Genomic DNA, 13,192 nt, shown 5'->3' on the forward strand with positions numbered 1-13,192 from the left:
TCTTAAGTGAATCATACTCATGCAACAGGAGAGAAGCCAAGAAAATTATGTAGGCTACATGCAAACAATACAATATGCCAAATACAATATGCTAAACACAATAAGCTACTAGGCATAAATAAACAACTGACAGACATGCAATACATTTGATTCATTATGACTAGTTCATACACGAGCAGTCTGTATAGATTCATATACCATAAAACAAATTAATACAACAACCAACAACATGCAACCAGTACATGCCATTAATATCTAAAATATACAGTTTATATACAAAATAAATATATTAAGTAATAAATAACAATAATATCTACATAGAAAAACACATTGAAAATAACTGCAATATCGGCAAGGTGCAATAACTATTTACGAAATATAGTAGGGCAATAATCAACAAATACAGTAACTAGTACAATTCAACAATAAAATACAAAAGAGCTATAAAACGAACTGGTATAACAATGCTCTAACTATCCAGTATCAGATAATGCTTACGTAGTGTAGCCCAATAATAAAAATATCCTTTTCAGCGATGACACACTATTGCAAAAAAAGTCGTGGTGATGGCAGATTAGGTTACCAAGCCGGTGTAATCTGGGGATGACACTGTGAAATTCATAGTTGGTGGAGCAATGCTGTACACAGAAGATGTCCAGAGACCGAGTTCTACCAGGTACTCTGAGATTAATGAGGTGGAGTAACTCCGAGCAATCTACATCGCCAGTGAGGATCTTCTGCAGAAACACCAGGTCATGCAGTCTCCTTCTCGCATATAATGGAGCCAGCCCCAATTGATCCGCTACCAACTCCAAGGGAACTTCACTGTAGTTGTATCCCAGCTTGGTACCAATTATCCTAACAAAGCGATCTTGTATGCTCTGGAGTCGCTGAATATGTCCAAGTTGGTAGGGACACCACACAACACAGCCGTACTCCAACACAGATCTAACTAGCGCTGTATATGCTATCTTCATCGCCTCAACACTAAGACCGCTTCTAGAAGTTCTTATGATAAACCCCAACATCTTAGCAGCCTTCCTGGTGATTATGTCTATGTGTAATTCAGGGCTTAGGTCCGAAGACAACCCAATTCCAAGGTCTCTAATGTAAGACTTACGGCAAAGTATAGTGTTGCTTAGACAGTAATCAAATATCAAAGGCTTGGAGTTCCTGTGAAATGTTACAATAGCACACTTCTCGGCATTCAGTCTCATTCCGTTGAGTAGGCACCACTCTTCGATTCTCTTAAAGTTACGTTGTAACAGATGGCAATCCTCAATGGATGAAATAGGACAAAAAACCTTAATATCATCAGCGAAAAGCAAGCATCTTACGTTGATAACATCCACCAAGTCATTGAGAAATACAGTAAACAAGAATGGGCCCAAATGAGATCCCTGAGGCACCCCCGATGTAGCATAAAAAGGCCGAGAAGTGGCACCCAAAAACTTCACAGAAAGACTACGGTCTGCCAGGTATGATTGAAACCATTGTAGAAGATTGCCAGTGATACCATATGCGTTAAGTTTGGCGAGAAGATGCGGATGACTCACAGTGTCGAACGCTTTGGAGAAGTCAATATAACCGGTGTCAACCTGCATTCCATCTCCAAAAGCTGCGATGATAAAGCTTTCATACAATGCAAGGTTAGTAGTAGTTGATCTTCCGGCTGCAAAACCATGCTGCGCAGATGTAAGAATGTGGCGAAAGGAAAATCCAATGCGATCCAGTACAAGTGATTCAAACAGCTTCCCAAGTGCAGGCTGTATGACAACTGGGCGGTAGTATCGGACATCCTCAATATTTGAGGACTTGTGTATAGGAACCACAAAGCTGGACTTGAGTCTATCCGGAAAAGCACCTTCGAGTAGAAACTTATTAAAGATAACGGTTAGCTGGGGAGCAAGAATATCACTGCATCTCTTGAGAATTAGAGGAGGTATATCATCAGGGCCAGTACCCTTGTAGGGATCCAGTAAATCAAGCTTTCGTTTAACTTCATCAACTTCAAACACACAAGAAGATAAATTTGTATGTAGATCAAAACTATATGGTGGCACAGTTACATTTGAAGCAGAGTATACGGAAGAAAAATGGTCGGCAAAAAGATCACAAACTGTAATTGGAGTTGAAGCCATACGATCTCCAAGGGTATATGAGTCAGATGATGTCCGATGACTTCCCAAAGTTCCATTGACAAAGCTCCAAAAGGACTTAAAGTTCCTGGGAATTGAACCATTTACATGTGCAATATAACCCCTATAACATTCAGAGCTGAGGTCCCTGCAGAGAGCGCGGACATGCCTAAATTCCTCGTAATCTGAAAGTCGATTAGTGACCTTGTATCGCTTGTGAGCAGTCTTCTTAAGAATTGTCATCCTCTTCAACTCGGCCGTGAACCAAATGGGAAACCTTGATTTGCCAACCTTCCTAGTAGGTGTGTTTTCGATCACAATACTCCGAATCTTGTCCAACAGAGCATTGAAGAAATCAGAAACATCAGGCAGGTCATATTGAACAGTTCCAAGTAAATAATGCAATCTTCGAGCAATTTCACCCACATTACATTTAATAAAATTGTAGACTACACGTTGGTCATCGACAGTCATTTGGGGAGAAGGTATTTCACAACAAATAGCCGGGTGAGCAGGTTCAATAGGCAATAGATGATCAAGGGCAGCAGTAACCAAAACAGAGGGGTCAGAGCCAAATATGAGATCCAACAACACCCCGCGCAGATTGAGCACAGCATTTATCTGGGTTAAACTATAAGTGGCTGCCATTTCAATAATATAGGAAGCAGCTCCATTAGAAGCGAGAGGATCAATTCGATTCCAATCCACATCCGGCAAGTTGAAGTCCCCCAGCAACAAACTGTGGCAAAAAGTAGTACCATCTGAGAAAACTTCATCGACTGCACTGCAGTAGCGGGTGTAGGTGACAGCGGGCTGTTGTGGTGGAATATAGACTCCTCCAATCAGTATAGGTAAATCTAACTTATTGGCCTTAACAGACAAAAAGATGCATTCAATATCTTCTACAGAAGTATGTATAACATTAGATCCCAGATATGTCCTAGTGGCCACTAGAACCCCACCTCCACTTTCTTTATAACTAGTATGAGAAGATCTGTCGTGGCGATACACATTAAAATCATCAAGACCCAATTCGGAGCTATGAATATCAGAATTTAAGTTTGTCTCTGTGAAAACCAGTATATCATAGATGCATGTAGCTGCTGCTTTACAGAGGTCATTTAATTTGGTACGGAGACCATTAACATTTTGGTAATATACCGTGAGATGAGATATCCGAGAGTTAGCTAGTTTTTTGGACTCTGTTTGACTATCTTAGGAATGCCGAGAGTATACTTGATTGTGAGACCAATCTCACCAGCGTCCTCTCTTCTCCTCAACTCAGCCCTAAGATTAGAGAGATGCTTTCTTTCCTGAGGGGTTCTGTCCCGGGAGAAACTAATTCCAGAGAGACGAGAATCCAGGCCGTCTAATGAAGATTGATCAAAGTGTTTCGCAAAGTCGGTGACATCATTGCAACTATTTAATGCTACTTTCAAAGGTCTGGGCTTTACAGCAGATGGTTTTCCTATACGGAAAGACTTAAAAGTCATATCCTTGCTAGCACAAAATTTGCTTATCAAGACGGCGATAAGCTGGTTGTCGTGCTCAACTCTTATAGCCAACGTTTTACTACTGCTTTCAGGTAAATCATGTATGATAATGTTTCTAGACCGACGAGATCTATCAGACATCTCCTCCAACACAGACTCAATCCCGATCCGGGACTCATTGCCAGTCTGTAAATCCTTCAAATGGTCCTCAAGTGTCTCCACCCGTTTCTCAATATCAGCAATGCGGGGCTCGAAATTGTTTAACTTTTCGTTAACTGAAGCAAGTTCATCCTTAATGGCGCCAATGTTCGCAGGAACATCCATTAAGTTATCCAATTTGGTCAAAACAAGTGCCATTTGCGAAGCGACCACATCAAACCGAGAAAACATTTGGTTGAGCGGATGCTGGTTTGGCTTAGTACAGTCCACCCTATTACAAAACCATTTAACTTTATTATCAGTGGCCAACTTGCGATACTCCGTATCAGTCACATTCATGCAATGGGAGTGAAACCATCTACCACATTCCTTCTCACACTGAATCCCTTTCTCAGTGTCTAATACTACCTTCATACAAACCAAACAGACAGCCACATCGGGCAATAAAGACATGTTGGAGTATAGTTAATTGAACAGAAGAATATGCGCTAAAGGCCTTCAGAAATGAACTTTGACAGGGATGAGCAAAATACACAAAGCATCGATAGCTACTCGATCCACCAACGATGAAAGTGCATTTGCTATAGTATATGTGAAGAAAAGAAGAGATATGCGATGTATATCGAGAAGGCTGTGGCGCTTGTGCAAACTGACGTGGAGACTTTACACGATGACAGTTGTTTGCTTTGACAATCGTTAGTGACAATACAGGGATATAGAGCAGAGTTATTCGTAAAAATATTTATTCTCAGATGAGTTTAATGAAACATTCAGACTTCTACAGACACAAATCACTTAGCTGATAAAAATTAATTAAGTTGAGATCACAAAATCAGCAGGACACACGTAATGAAGCATAAATTGAAGAGTAAATCACAAGTAATCCAAGCTAAGCAACATGCAGGCATCACGGTGATAAAGTAGCTTACATGCACAGTTCATACGAATTGCAAACTGTAGGCATCATGCATAAAAGACGTGCTGGGCTAATATACACTCTATATTTCACAGTCTATGACTATAAAAGAAGAAGACAATTTAAGCACAATTTGTAATCGTCTGCTATCCAGCACATTCAATGTTAATGAGATAGGTTGTTTTAATTTAATTAATAGTGAAATATTTAGCAATCCTTAAATGGATTGATCACATAAAATAACACAATATAAAATTTATCGTGTGCTCTCGCTTTATATAAAATCAGTTTTTTAAAGTAAATCAACAGTTAGAGTATAACAGTAAATAATACGTATAAAAAGGTTTTCAATGCACGAAAATCCTCATAAAAATCTCGTGCATCTCTCTCAACCTTTATAGAATTGTTATGGCAGAAATATACTCGAACACGTAATAGAGTTACTTATCTATTTATTTCGTGTATGTTGTTTTTCTCATATATAATTTCATTCCATTCTAGCCCCACAAGTGAAAGGCTTCTCTAACGCTCAGCCAATTAAATTTACGGTTATAATAGAAAGGCATTGTTCGACAACATTATCAGAAAACACCAGAAACAATTTATGTATATACCGGTTGTGTGACAGCGTATGCTTATGTTAACATCCAACATAGATAATGTGTGCGGATATATTTTATGAAGTCTGGTATGTTTAAGCCTCCAAAAGTAAAAGATAGGCTGAAAATCAGATATAAACCTGATTCACAAGTATTAAAAAGTAATCTTCACTAAGGATATGAGTAAAACTTCTCAGTGTTTCAATCTGAAGTGCGCTCAAGGTTTGTGTGGGAGGTAGGGTGGCCCACGCACTGTTGCTACAGGAACTGTAGCTTGAGCTTCTATTCACGCACATTATAATTGTATAGAATCAAAAAGGATTAATGGCCTATTACAGATGTTTATTACAGGCGTGATTGAAGCAAATCCTAAAATAACAAGCTATTAATCTACATTGGCTTTCCAGGTTCATGTATGGGGTTTATACCTGATGAAGAGAACGTACTCCAATCCTCGAACTACGGGGTGATTGAAAAGTAAGTTACACCCCTTAAAAATAACATTTTAATTATTTTTGATATGTGAAATCTGTGTCCGGCAATCCTACTAACTACAAAGGGCTACACTAATAATGATAGTTTTTTTAACTTTTGACCCTTAGGGAGAAGGGTTGTAAGGGGGAGGGTACATACAACATTCGTTGTTTATATAATTCTTAACTTATACAATAGCTCGTCTCTAAGTAGTTTATAGGTTTTCTCAAACTTCTAACAGTTCGATTTAAAGATCTGGCAAAAGGTTCCTTATTAATTTTCAAATACTGAGTATCTAGAGCGTTTAGTCGTAGTTTTATTCAGAGTATTGCGTACACTTTTAGTAATTTATTTTCGCTGATAATTCAAATACTCGTTTGATTGTTTTTTTAAAACAGAACGTCATGAATCGCAATAATCTCAGTTATTTTGGGGCTGCCACTTCTTGCAGAGTGGTTCGATTTAAATTTGTAAGTGTATTTTTTATTGACTAATGTTGACGTTTATTGACGTTTACAATGATTGTTAAAAGACTATAAGTAATATTAGAAGATTATGTATTAAACCTTTCACATCTCCTTTCCACTGGGGAAAAAAATTTGAAAACTATCATTAAATTACAAAAAAGTTTAAGGTGGGACCAACTTACTTTTCCATCACCTAGCATATTATTGTAGTTTTCAAAATTAAATTGTAAATGTCTGAAAGCCTTTTATCCTGTTAATCATGACGTAAAAGAGTATTACAGTTAGCTGAGTAAAAAGTACTTGCTCCGCCGGGACTCGAACCCGGATCTCTCACTTGCCGGGTGAATGTGCTACCATTACACCACAGAGCCCTTACATTTTACGATTCAGTTATTTTGTATTTAGCCGTATCTGTCACATATGCGTTTAAATAACCAAACTAACATATGATCGAATTACCAAATACCTGTCAAATGACTTTTATTTACAGCGATTCAATGTTTATTGAAATTAAATAAGGCTATTGCCATTTATACAAATGTAATGTAAATAATTAGCTAAGTAAAAAATAGTAAGCCGTCTACAACAGAACCTATTTTGTAACAGTTAGAAACTGTAAACCTGTAACGTTTTTTTAATTAAACCTCCTGAGGTCGGATTTGACATTGTGTTCTCCATCAAGCCATTTAATTTGATTTTCAAGATGATGTAAGACAAATTTTAAAAGATTTCTGATTATGATCTTATTTAAGGTTTTATTCTGACTCATTGCAGGCATCCAACTGACATGACAGGAAACTAATAGTTACTTCTAACTAGAGATTTTTAGCTGTTGTAATAGTTTTCTAAGATTTATACATTGTCAGCAACAGTTCAGATAATGTTTCTACAATTACGAGTATATTACGGTCGTATTTCATTGCACCATTCCTTTCAGGCATTTATTTTTATTAAAGCATTTTACTTTATGGAATATTTGTAAGATTTTTAATAAGATTCTACACACAATTTTCTTATTAATCAGTATTTACAAAATATATTTATCTTCATAATTCTTAACTAACAATTTTTAATGCGTCAATAAAAGTTTTATACTTAGGAAAAAGTTTGAACCAAGAATGTTATAAATACGGTAGATATATATAATGATGTATACACAAGTGGATTTTTTTGACAGGAATACAATTACATATACATAAAAACATATTAATTATATTCAGTGAACACAAAATTATATGCTGTCGTAAAGCTGTTAATTATTGAAAATCGTTAAAATATCATTATTTTTATTAGTTACGCCACTTTAATTTTATATTAATTAAGGAATGGTGAAAATGATTCTTCCTAACTGTTTGAATATTTTCGATTATGATAATATGCTTTTGATTGCATACAAAAGTGTCATTAGAAATTCAAAATCCTAAATAGAAAATATATATAGAGGAGAAGCCAATTATTATGCAATGAAGTAAGTTTTAACTGTATCAGAGTTGCATATTCAACGGTGCGGTACTTTGCTAAGGGCAAGAGCTCTCATAACATATCCTCATGTAATCCGCTACAATCCCGAGGCGATTCGTGGATAATTGCTGAACAACGAACACACTGTTACAGTGAGTAGTTACAGTTGTAACTGTAACTACAGTGCCGTAACGTACTGCAGCAGCTTCATTACTGGAGTATACTTAGTTACTCAGTGTTTGCCAATTAGTTAATTAATTGTGGCTGGTGGTTGTATCAACAATGAAACACAATGCCTCACAACGGAACAGGTTCTAATATTGTGTACTACGTAAGATACAGAGTAGTGAAAAAAGAACGCATGAATTTTAAAATTATATAAGTAAATTTATCATAATCACGTAATAGTTGTATTAACATTAAGGCAATTAGCAAACAACCCAAGTTGGGAACTGGGAATTAAAAACTACAAAGCTCTGAATTATTAGTATTAATAACATTGGAAAGATAGCATCCTTCAGAATTAGTTTACATGTTTCTTTCCTTCAAAGTTCCTCATAACTTCTCTTTGTCCTGTGCTACTGTTGGAATATCTTAACGCATTGCAGCCTTCAAATTTTTGAGTGAATGAGGTTTACGACGATAAACTTTGAATTTTAAGTGACCCTATAAGAAGGGTCAACGATAGACCTGGCGAAGGTGCAGGCCAAGGAAGATCGCAGAAACTTGTAATTACGTTATAAGGAAACGTTCTATAGTGGTTTCTATAGATTTATTACTGTGTGTGTGGGGGGCAAGGCTGTGGCTTTACCTTTTATAGCCATATATTTGTTTTAAACCATATTCCTGCCGTATCGATCCCCAGATATTCAAGTAGTGGCTGAAAAGAAATGGGTAGCATTTTCATATAACATTTAGAATTAACTGTAACAATTGTACTATCCTTTTCAAAACATAAGGTTGAATGATACCAATTTTTGAAACCGCACACCACAACGTAACATTAGGGCTATGCAGTGGTATTTTTATGAATTTTTGTGGGTTGTTAGTTGACTAGTTGCAACAATTCTCAATTCAGTTTACAGATCTATTCATATGGAAGAGATCCAAGCTTTATCACTCACTCACACAAATTTTTTGTGATCAAAATCACATTATTGAAGCTTCTGAAAAATCTTAAACTTGTTGAAATAAAATTTTAATTCCCATTTTATAATGCAATATAGCGATCGACGAGACCGCCCTTAGTTTGGAGCACGCCACCTTATCGAGCGGTGAGGTTTTTAAAGACCTAAGGCTATGACATTTAACTTTTTGAGGAGTTAGGGCCGTACGATGAATAAATACTATTCCATTTATTCCTTGTTACTGAATCTATTGCACGAAACGAGTTTAACGAACTAAACATCGTGTTGAGGTCAGGCATCGAATCATTTTCGAGCATTAAACTCTCTATGAAAGCTTCGTTGAACAGTGATGACAGATTCATTCGATTTGAAACACTGTCGAACAGCAAACAAGCGATGTTTCACGTTCTACTGCGCCATTGCTACTAAAACTGGAGCTCTAATCTACAAAATGGCGTCGCTCAGTGGTCAGTGACAGCATCCCTCCATGGATACTACGCTACTGTATTAAACTGAACAATACAAAATATTTTATAACTTAATATATAACAGCAAATGACATGTAAAAAAGATAAATTTATGAAAAAGACAATACATTCAAATCCTTGAAAGGCGGGATTTTATTCATTTGACATATAAGGATTGCAATTGTCGACATCCAGTTAATTATGCGATAGCAAAGCCTTATTGTGATGTATTTACGAGAAAAAAAAACATTCCAGTACAACTTTTAACCATACCTAACAGTAATACTCATATACAGTAATACGACATTTCTAAACAGAAATTTAAAATTAAATATGCAATTATGTACATAAGTCACATTTTATGTAAACTAACTAAAGCTAACTAAAACTAATAACATTATAATACAAATGCGTTTTAAAACGTATTCAAAACTTTAGCAACAGTGTTCAAAAATTATAAAAGAAACATGACACGTTGCAATTTAAATGACAAATCGACTAACCATACCAACAGACATAGTTGAATTTCAGTACGAGTTACTGAATAAATAAAACAAAATATTTACACGCAAATCTATGCAGACACAAGCAAAATAGAGAGTATAGTGTGTTGTGCTCAGTTTTCCAAAAAGATATCAACTAAATATACGAATGTAATAACGAAATAAATGTAGGAACATTTTCTATACAAAAAGGTTTAACTATGAAATGTAATATAATGATATTTTAATTAAATTTATTCCACACATATATTGGTATTAGTTATTACATTTAACCATTTTTAACCAAACATCAGCGAAGCCTATCCCTCGATGGAAATTATCTGTCCCGAAAATGAACTGACAAAAGACTTATAATCTTTGTAGACTAAGAGAACTGTTATTCTCTGGTTCATAATCTTGAAATATGTTAAATAATCTGTAATTTCTCTGCACATAGTATTGGGATAATTTACTCAGTGAAACATAGAAAATATCTGAAAAGTCCATCGAAAAATGACTACTAGTGAAATTTATGTCACGTATTAGCACAATAGCCTAAGGAAAATTAAAAATTCCATTTATAGAACAGTGTGCAAACCCGGATATTGATGAGCTACATAACAGCTATCTTGAGCGACACGCTTAGCGCATGAAATCGCAGTAACCTAATGGTTTATCCCACGTCCAATTTGGCACAGGCCTAACTGTAATTGGGTTCATTATCACTGGGCACTGTATAGGGTAATGAGAAACTAATTAGTGCATTACTTACTATTAAATATCATGTGATTACTTACAATATATATTATATTTTAAATGTCTCAGTAATCATACTAAAAATAAACTATGTAGTTACAATTTATTTAATTACTAACCAGACATATTGGTCTTTACACTCATTAACACTCACAAAGTGGGGGCATCTGACTTTGTAAACATTTATAAAAATTGTTCTCCATATGAATAATGGTGATCTCTTCATAACGTGCTACAAAAATTAAACATTGTCAGATGACAGCGGTATCTCATGTTTTACATTTCTGCATGAAAATATTGCAGAACTTCTCATTAATCTTTTGAGTTGTATAAGATGTGACAAAGTAAAGCTAGCCGAGTAGTACGCGGATGTGTTGAGGTTCCGGTCACGTGGTCAGTAATCTTGTTTTGTTCTGTTGGCTAAACTGACGGTGACAGCAATCTTGTTACTGCCTGTCACTACTTCTGATTAGAAGCATGTTAGGATTTGACTTCAACTGTGTATAACAATTCTTGTACCTACAGTTCATTAACGTTTTTAGCCTGTCTATCAACGATATAATTTTTAGTTTTTTATACAATATTTATATTTAAAACTAAACTAACCTGCCTCATCCAGAAGTTTCAGTTATATTTGAAGAGTCATACTGAGTTTCCGATATCTTTCTATGTATAGAGGATGAATAAACAGTATGGATACTCCATGTTAACTTTTTTAACGATCTACAACAACATAAAACTTCTAATGCTAACCTAGTATATTTATTTAAAATTATTTTCAATCAACATTATACATTTTATACTACCGACCTAAAATGCAAGAGTCGTTAAATAAATCTTTATAAAATCCAAAAGATGATGATCGTAGAATTGAAAATAATTTTGTGCCAATTCGTAGCAATTCTAACTACTCAGCTGGCAAACAATCCATTACTACTCGTCATTGCAGTCGATTGAAGTAAACTATTTTAATTTAACTTTAATAAATAAAGGTGAGTGTTAAGGAGTGATTAAACCTTTATATATTACATCGGGAGATATAAAAGCTGAGTTAAACGAAGTTCATGGTACACCTGTTCCAGTGTTTGCATCTGTTTTAAATTGGGCGAATGAGTTTTAAACGAGATTGCACATCCACGAAAAATGAATGCAGATTTGGACGCCCAGTATAAGATACCCACGAATATGATTTTAAGTTATCGACAAATTCATTTCCGTGAAATATTTGAGGCTTTTTGCAAGGTGCAATTACTTCTATTTTTAGAAAACATTGAGGTGTAAAAAATTTTGGCAAGATGGGTGCCACGTTTACTCACAGTAAAGAAAAAAGCAACCGTGTGGTCGACTCTGAGGCTGTTTTGGCGCTTTTCCGTTGCAATATTGACGAGATTCCGCATCAGTATACAACTGTTGTTTATTGAACATGGATACATCACTACACTACAAAGAAAAAAAAGGTCAAAACAGTGAATTTTTGAAGGTGACCAGGCTCCGAAGGGGGTGAAGACGGTGAACTCGGCCGGTGAGGTTATGGAAAATGTATTTTGTGATGCTCGCGTAGATTGATTACTTGAAAAAGGGAACGACGATAAAAGGAGAGTGTATGATTCATTATTGGAACGGCTGAGCAAAGAAATAACGAAAAAAGTACTCATATGAAAAATAAAATGATTCAGTTTTATAAAACAATGCATGGGTGAACATCTGTGCAGTTCCGATGGCCTAAATTATGAATTAAAGTTTCAGTTACTACAACAACCACCGTATTCATCAGGGTTGGCCTACAATGACTATTCATTATTTTCAGATCTAAAGAAATGGCTTGGAGGACAAAGGTCTTGGCGTCTAGTAAGGAAGTATTCGCACAAAACCAATTCCTAATTTGAAGAACTTCCAAAACAACATTTTTTTAGAGTTGATAATGTTAGTAATGTTTTAAAGTTGCATACACAAAATTATTTAACGGTTAACAATACATTATCCAGAAAAATTACCCTAACAAAATATTTAATTTTAACGTGTACCATTAACATCATTTGGTTAGTATTTTGTATTCCATTAACGATTGAATGTGATAATAAAAATTAAAAATGCAATTTGCAGTTAGTACGCAAAGACGGGCAATGCGGCGCTCTCTCACAAGACAATATATATGCTAAAACCTACGTAAGAACGTCGATCGCTTTCTAAACTACTCCTGGTTCATCGTTTACTTCCAAACTCTTCTGCTTGGAATGTCAATATTATCCAGAAACTTTTCTGTTACAACTTAAGTAAGAACTTTCATGTTTGGGATTTGTCTGTAAATTTTGCTTGCTATACGGTTATCATATGCTAATGATAATAGATTCATTATTAATCACTTAACTCGTAAAATATTTAAAACTCACACATAGTTTTAACAAAATGTATTACTATTGTTATTTCTTAATTTTATGTGCGTAATGTATAGTTTAAATGAATTTGTTTAATTATCATACATTAATTTTTATTTGTATTTTATTAAGATTTAGGTTGTATAGGAATTAAAAATATACGTTATATTAATAATCTATCAAATGATTATTTTATATTCGTAGTTAAACGTAGAATGCAAAAGTAATAAACGAGCTCAATGCTATTACTATATAAAAATAGAAACTATTATTGCAGC

The sequence above is a fragment of the Homalodisca vitripennis genome, chromosome 4 (genome assembly GCF_021130785.1).
Source record: "Homalodisca vitripennis isolate AUS2020 chromosome 4, UT_GWSS_2.1, whole genome shotgun sequence".
NCBI classification, from domain to species: domain Eukaryota; kingdom Metazoa; phylum Arthropoda; class Insecta; order Hemiptera; family Cicadellidae; genus Homalodisca; species Homalodisca vitripennis.